General features: G+C 43.1%; 1 protein-coding gene across 3 annotated transcripts in view; it reads left to right on the top strand.

The window, feature by feature from the left end:
- Positions 1–7,500, top strand: part of CDON (cell adhesion associated, oncogene regulated) — an 89,861-nt gene that overhangs the window by 44,619 nt on the left and 37,742 nt on the right. Inside the window, exon 1 of one of the 3 annotated variants that reach the window (XM_075190356.1) lies at positions 3,988–4,729. The exons of the other annotated variants lie outside the window; for them this stretch is intronic. The gene's annotated coding sequence lies outside the window, so the exon portion shown is untranslated. Of the gene's footprint in view, positions 1–3,987; positions 4,730–7,500 lie in introns of those variants that run through there. 3 annotated transcript variants of the gene reach the window in all.

Genomic DNA, 7,500 nt, shown 5'->3' with positions numbered 1-7,500 from the left:
TGTAATATACCCCCACAACACCCCTGAGATAGGTGTAATATACCCCCACAACACCCCTGAGATAGGTGTAATATACCCCCACAACACCCCTGAGATAGGTGTAATATACCCCCACAACACCCCTGAGATAGGTGTAATATACCCCCACAACACCCCTGAGATAGGTGTAATATACCCCCACAACACCCCCGAGATAGGTGTAATATACCCCCACAACACCCCTGAGATAGGTGTAATATACCCCCACAACACCCCCGAGATAGGTGTAATATACCCCCACAACACCCCTGAGATAGGTGTAATATACCCCCACAACACCCCTGAGATAGGTGTAATATACCCCCACAACACCCCGAGATAGGTGTGCCGTACCCCCACAACACCCCGAGATAGGTATACTGTACCCCCACAACAACTCTCTCTGCAGGGAATAACAGGATTTTAATACATTTTGAAAAGGTTGAATGACTATTAATCTATTAGTTCTTCTCATCGGTGATCAAACTGATAATGAATTTTGCAACTTTGAAATGTTGCGCTATAAATTCCATCTTCCTCTTCTAACGGTCATTACTGATTTGGATCCGAACCAGAAGAAGCGTGAGCCAGAGCACTATCTGTCGAAAAAGCTATTTGTGGCCTGGCCTGTGTTTATTTTATTTTTAGCCTGTGGAATCCTTTGACAGGAAAAGCCTACAACAGCAGTAGCTATTTATATAGTTGTGCTAAGTACACACACCGGATTGTCTTCATTCACAAGGCAGCGGCCATCTTTCGTGGGAACTCTTCCACATCCCGTTACCATGGCGATAGTGTTTACTGTACCCACGCTTATCAAACCTTAGTGTCTAGACATCAGTACTGTTGTGTGAACTTTACTATAAAAGAAATAGTACACTGTGGGGGGGATTCTATAAGACAACACCTTTGGTCCGGCATAGTATGCGTACCTGCCTACATTTTTGTCTGAGGGGCAGATGCCAGGGTCGTGATGGTGTAAATTTGCACCAGCAGGCACCTTCCACTTCTGTGCGATGGTGAAAATCACGTTTTATGTCGTCCATTGTCAACGTGCCTTCTTCCCAAGGAAGTGAAGGGGGACTCGGTAGGGTGGGGAGTACTCCCCAAAATTCAGGAGTCTCCCGGACATTCTATACATCTCCAGCTATAATCATGTTATAGCTGGGGATGTTTAGAAAGATGTAGGAAGTATGGTATAGAAAATATGGCATAGTATCAGAGATATGGCGCAGGGGGACTGTTCCGGGGAAACATTGCGTTAAAATGAATCCCCCCAAAGAGTCAGAAGCAACTCCAGCTAAATTATACAGTCAAAAATCTGCAAATGAAAGGGGTGCAAATACGATTTTATTTTATCTTTTATTTCTGGCAAGGAAAACATGCATGTAGCACACAAACACTGGTCAGCGTTATTTTTACACTTTTTGATTTAGAGTCGAACTAGGACACGCCCCCTTCCAACTCTAAATCTGTCCGCATGGTTTAAATTTGCCCCTGCAGGGTTTTATCAAGGTATAAATTTACACCTCCTGACTCTAAATGAGTAATCTGGCACCATTACCATCATCATCATCAACATTTATTTATATAGCGCCAGCAAATTCCGTAGCGCTTTACAATTGGGAAGAAACATTAATAAAACAATACTGGGTAATACAGACAGAGAGGTAAGAGAACATATAGAACATGATACTATAACCCATGGGGCATAGTGCTCCAAGCTCATCCCTTCTGTCAAAACAGATTTAAAAATGCAGCCGATAGTTTAGCCTTTAAAGATTCTCTTGGTTGGCACTAAATAAATACATTTATTATCCTTATACTACTAACACTTAGGACATTATGGTGATAGGTTATAATTATTTATTATATATCCTATGAATAATGAATTAGAATGTGTCTGGTAGCACAGTCACACCCGGTACTGCACAGATATAGCAATATTTGTATTTGATTACTGCAGGAACAGTTTCTTGCAGCACCCAAACATTGCAGGGCTGACTAATCCTGTTACTTAGCTAATGCTGAAGCTATGGAGATACTGTGAGCTCTTTATACGCCTGCAGGGTGAGGTTTTCTTCTTCTTTCTTCTTCTTTCTTCTCTTACTCTTGGTGACTTCAAAGAGGCCTGCAGGATAAAACAGAAATGTAGCACAGAGGCTGGAAAGCGTGAGCTTCCGCTGCATGTACACACCCACAGGGCAAGTCCTGGAATGTATTGGCATAGCAGTGTGTGTGTGTGTGTGTGTGTGAGAGAGGGATTTGTGTACAGGATGTGTTCTCTAAACAATGCCTGTTCCTCTGTGTGCACCAGAATCACCCCACAGAGCATCTGTGTGCTTACCATGACCTATGTGCCAGGGCAGGTGTTGGGGGGATAAGAGTGTAACCTATGTGTCTGTATGTATCAAATAGGAAAACCAGGCAATAGAAATGAGTTTGTGTAAATTGTGTTCCTTTTACTAATATGTTGTATTATTTAGATCTTTACCAACCACGTAGGGGGGTAGCGGGGAATATGCATGTGGTCTAGGGTGTATACACAGTGCCTAAGGAGGCACAGATTAAAAATATGGCCCAGATTTGGAGAGTAATCTGGGGGTGCACACCTGGTGTTTCACAAGGGTTACGTGTACTTCTGTATTAGGATTGGTGTTATATTGGCTGTAGTTGTTTGCATTGAAGATAGGAAGATTGTACCAGAGGTAGGTGAAATATAGTATATGGTACAGATGTACTAGAGGTAGGAGATATATTGGAGGTAGGTATTGTACTGGAGGTAGGTATTGTACTGGAGGTAGGTATTGTACTGGAGGTAGGTGATATATTGGAGGTAGGTTTTGTACTGGAGGTAGGTGATATATTGGAAATAGGTATTGTACTGGAGTTAGGTGATATATTGGAGGTAGGTATTGTACTGCAGGTAGGTGATATATTGGAGGTAGGTACCATGCTGGAGGTAGGTGATATATTGGAGGTAGGTATTGTACTGCAGGTAGGTGATATATTGGAAATAGGTATTGTACTATAGTTAGGTGATATATTGGAGGTAGGTATTGTATTGCAGGTAGGTGATATATTGGAAATAGGTATTGTACTGGAGTTAGGTGATATATTGAAGGTAGGTATTGTACTGGAGGTAGGTGACATATTGGAAATAGGTATTGTACTGGAGTTAGGTGATATATTGGAGGTAGGTACTGTGCTGGAGGTAAGTGATATATTGGAGGTAGGTACTGTGCTGCAGGTAGGTGATATATTGGAGGAAGGTACTGTGCTGGAGGTAGGTACTGTGCTGGAGGTAAGTGATATATTGGAGGTAGGTACTGTACTGCAGGTAGGTGATATATTGGAGGTAGGTGTTGTACTGGAGGTAGGTGATATATTGGAGGTAGGTACTGTGCTGGAGGTAGGTGATATATTGGAGATAGGTACTGTGCTGGAGGTAGGTGATATATTGGAGGTAGGTACTGTGCTGGAGGTAGGTGATATATTGGAGGTAGGTACTGTGCTGGAGGTAGGTGATATATTGGAGGTAGGTACTGTGCTGGAGGTAGGTGATATATTGGAGGTAGGTACTGTGCTGGAGGTAGGTGATATATTGGAGGTAGGTGTTGTACTGGAGGTAGGTGATATATTGGAGGTAGGTACTGTGCTGGAGGTAGGTGATATATTGGAGGTAGGTACTGTGCTGGAGGTAGGTGATATATTGGAGGTAGGTACTGTGCTGGAGGTAGGTGATATATTGGAGGTAGGTACTGTGCTGGAGGTAGGTGATATATTGGAGGTAGGTACTGTGCTGGAGGTAGGTACTGTACTGGATACAGGCATTATACTGAAGGTAGGTGCTGGAATGTGGACACAGAAGCTGTCATTCTTGGGACTGAAGGGTCAGCCTAGGGCGGCCATCACCTAGCAGGAATGCGGAACTGCCGATGGGGAAGAGAACAATTAACTCTTTCCATTCCCCGTCCTGGCAGTGAAGGGGTCAGTGAGGTGGGTTAGGGATAGAGGGTCTTTCCCACACAAAGTCCCACCCTCAGTGCTTCCTCCACCCCCAGCTCCCTCCTCCTCCTCCTCTACCTTCCTCCCAGTCACTTCTCCCGAGAGCTGGGAGCGGATGCTGCCGGGTGTCTGCTGCTTGTGGGGAGATCACTATCACACCTGAGCACCCTGCGCTGGTATGAGACCCCCCAGACCCCCAGGACCAGGACGTCCAGCCGTGGCACAGCGAGCAGGAGCTATGTGGCTGGGGGTTCATGTGTAGGGTCACCCCTATAACTCCTCACTCTGCCTGCAATCCCATCTGTACTTGGACCCGATCAGCTTGTTCTGAGGGATCTACTATCACGGACCTGATCTGAGGGATCTACTATCACGGACCTGATCTGAGAGATCTCCTCCTGGCACGGACCTGATCTGAGGGATCTCCTCCTGGCACGGACCTGATCTGAGGGATCTCCTGAGACAGACTTGATCTGAGGGATCTCCTGGCATGGACTGGTTCTGAGGGACTTACTATCACTGACCTTATCTGAGGCGATCTCCGAGCTTGGACCTGATCTGAGTGATCTCCTGGATTGGGTTTTACCTGACTGTTCCCCTGTCTTGGACTTTATCTGAGACATCTTCTGGTTTGGATTTACAAAAAGGGATGTACTCGGGGATTCACTACAGGTCCTATGGGCACAGAGAGCCCGTGTCCGAGGTAAGTTTACTATAATAATAATAATAATAATCCACAACAAAACAGACACGATCTCCCGGCAGCGCACAATGTATCAGTTACCGGGATGTTTGTAAATAATGCTGTTGGCAACGTTCTATTTTACAGTAGTTAATTTGTATCAAAATATTTCACTAGGACAAAGTTAGCGGGAGTACATTAATTACTGTGGCACAGAGTTTACAATCTAAGTCTTGTAATTAGCACATTATTCAGCCTCTGGGATCTGCGCTAATATATCTTTTAATGTTTTATCTAGAATTGCAATTTGTTTAATTTATTTTTTTCAGTCCACAGTGATCTCCGTTTGTGTAAGACAATTGCAGTGATTATATTGGTGCTATCCTAATCATTAAGAGCAATACAGCTCCATGTACACAGGTTCCCTCACTTGTTTTGTTTTTAATATATAATTTACTTTGCTCTATTTATTATATTATGTTTTGCTAGAATTGTATACATTCACTTTTGGTGCTCAGCAGGTGATGGAATTATAAACTCAGGGACCAAGAAGCGATACAGTTCTGCCTGTATTTATTCATTCAATTGTATTTGTTATTTCAGAACTGTGTTCTGTTTCCTGAATGAAGAACATCTGAGTCTGTTTTGTTACTGTGAGGTTAGAACAAATAATTCAACAATGACAAAGAGAAACTAGGCAAAAAGAATTGCACATTCATAGGTAGTTATGTGCCTGTTTTGTCTTGAAAGCTGTTGTGTAACTACAAGTTCCAGCCACCCCTGCTAGCCCATGGGTGACAGGGCATGCTGGAACCTATAGTTCCACAACACCTGGGGCACCATAAGTATCCTTAATCTGCTTTATCACTATATTTCTAGAACAGCCTTTTACAAAACTGTTTAGAAATAGGCTTAATTTGTCCTAGTAAAAGGGAACTTAGGGAAAGTGTATCATGGATACAATAAATTGTTTTTAAAGATTTAACCATGAGGACAGCAGAGGGTGTCACTCAGAGAACAGAAGGGGGCCACTTTCTTGTCATATTTAATTTTTTATTTTTACCCAGCTATGTCACCTACTGAGGGGCAGAGACCCCCCCCTGCCCCTCCGAGCAGCCAGTTGTACATTGTTTGAAGTCTTTCTCAGGTCTAGACTGTATCTCTGCAGGGTCCTGGCAGACAAATGCAGAAAAAAAAGAAACTATTGCAAATCTGCAACCCCGGCCTCCCCCCTCTCAGTGGTATCCTGTGGCTTCCAAGGCCCCTTCGTAGCAGTGGGGGATGGCAGGCTGGAGGTGTGTGTGCCTGTCTGCTGGTGGGTCGGTGTGATTTCTGTGGCTATACCTCTTGCCTGCGCTGGCCCCTTTCAGTCATCCAGTCGGTAACAAGCATCCACTGAGTGGGGCAGACACACAGGGTGATTGTGTTTGTATCACTAAATAGCACCAGCCATAAATTCTTGTTCTTTCAGACCCTGGGAGCTACATTGGATATGTCAGCGGAGGGACCTGGGACCTCATACATGGCTTCAAAGTTACCTTCTTCTGCATTCTTCGTCTCTTTAACCCCTGCGATATTGGAGTCATTAACCCTTGCACCCCCATTAAAATCCCCATTCATACTGTAGAGTTATGTCACAAACACTAGGAGCAAACAGGATTACTCTGTAAAATGGGATTTAAAGGGCTTTTCACACCAAATAAGACAATGGCAAGTTGTAACAATTAGGGGGTCTTAGTGAGGGTGATATATATATATATATATATATATATATATATATATATATATATATATATATATATATATATGACATATTTATCATTATTCTACTGTTAGGGAGAGATAATATGATGTCATTACAATACAGTGGGGACTGTACTAAACGGGCACATTTAGTGTATAGTGTGATCCATTACTTTCCCATAAGAAAAGCAAATCTACTTATGGGATGGAAGTAATTCTATTATGAGAGTCTATTCCTGGTTCTAAGTATGAGTTTTTTCTGCTGAATATATCTGCTAATAATTTGCAGATCACCAGTTGATATTCAGAGATTCTGTGCAGCAAAACGAGAATTGTTGTATTTTGTAATTCAATTTATGTTTTTAGTTTCTAGAGAAAATAATTTGCATTGGAATACATTCAGTTCCTGGAAGAAGAGAACAGTATTTGTACCCTGAGAGATAACAGAATAGTGAACCCCGATACTGGGGTATAATCATCATTGAGGGGGGGGGATACGAAAACCTGCTTTTGGCTGTGGGTAGAGAAACAAGACAGCAATCGTACAAGGAGAGATTTTGGGGAGAGCAATGTGGTAAATGGTTGAGGATAGTGAGATGGGGAATGGGATAACGTATACTGTGGTTTCTGTGCGGGATTGGTGGATGGAGAGGTTGTCAAAATACAATTCTTAGGGAATTTAGATAAAGTTATGTTTGGTAGGAGGCCAGTATTTGGATGGGGCAGTGTCTGAATCTGAGTGGATGAGGAAGAGTTGTAAAAATACTTGTGATAGAACTCTGAATTATTGACTAAGTAGTCCTCACCCTCACACGCCGTGTACTGTGCTGTAGATAGATCCAGACACATTGTTGGGAAAATCAGTGTCTATGGAGTATAGCCTATCTAGTACTCGTTAGTGTGGCCAGAAGTTGGTAGCCTGTTGGAGATAGCTGTCGTCTTACCGCATTTACCAACCTGCTCGATGACGATCCGATTGATTTTGAGCATCTGGTTCTTTTATTTGGGCTACACATGCTGCGGTATCGCAGTATGTGTAGCCAGCATAA

The sequence above is a fragment of the Mixophyes fleayi genome, chromosome 11 (assembly GCF_038048845.1).
Source record: "Mixophyes fleayi isolate aMixFle1 chromosome 11, aMixFle1.hap1, whole genome shotgun sequence".
Classification (NCBI taxonomy): domain Eukaryota; kingdom Metazoa; phylum Chordata; class Amphibia; order Anura; family Limnodynastidae; genus Mixophyes; species Mixophyes fleayi.
Note: the sequence above shows the minus strand (reverse complement) of the source record. Positions and strands in the feature narration are given on the sequence as shown.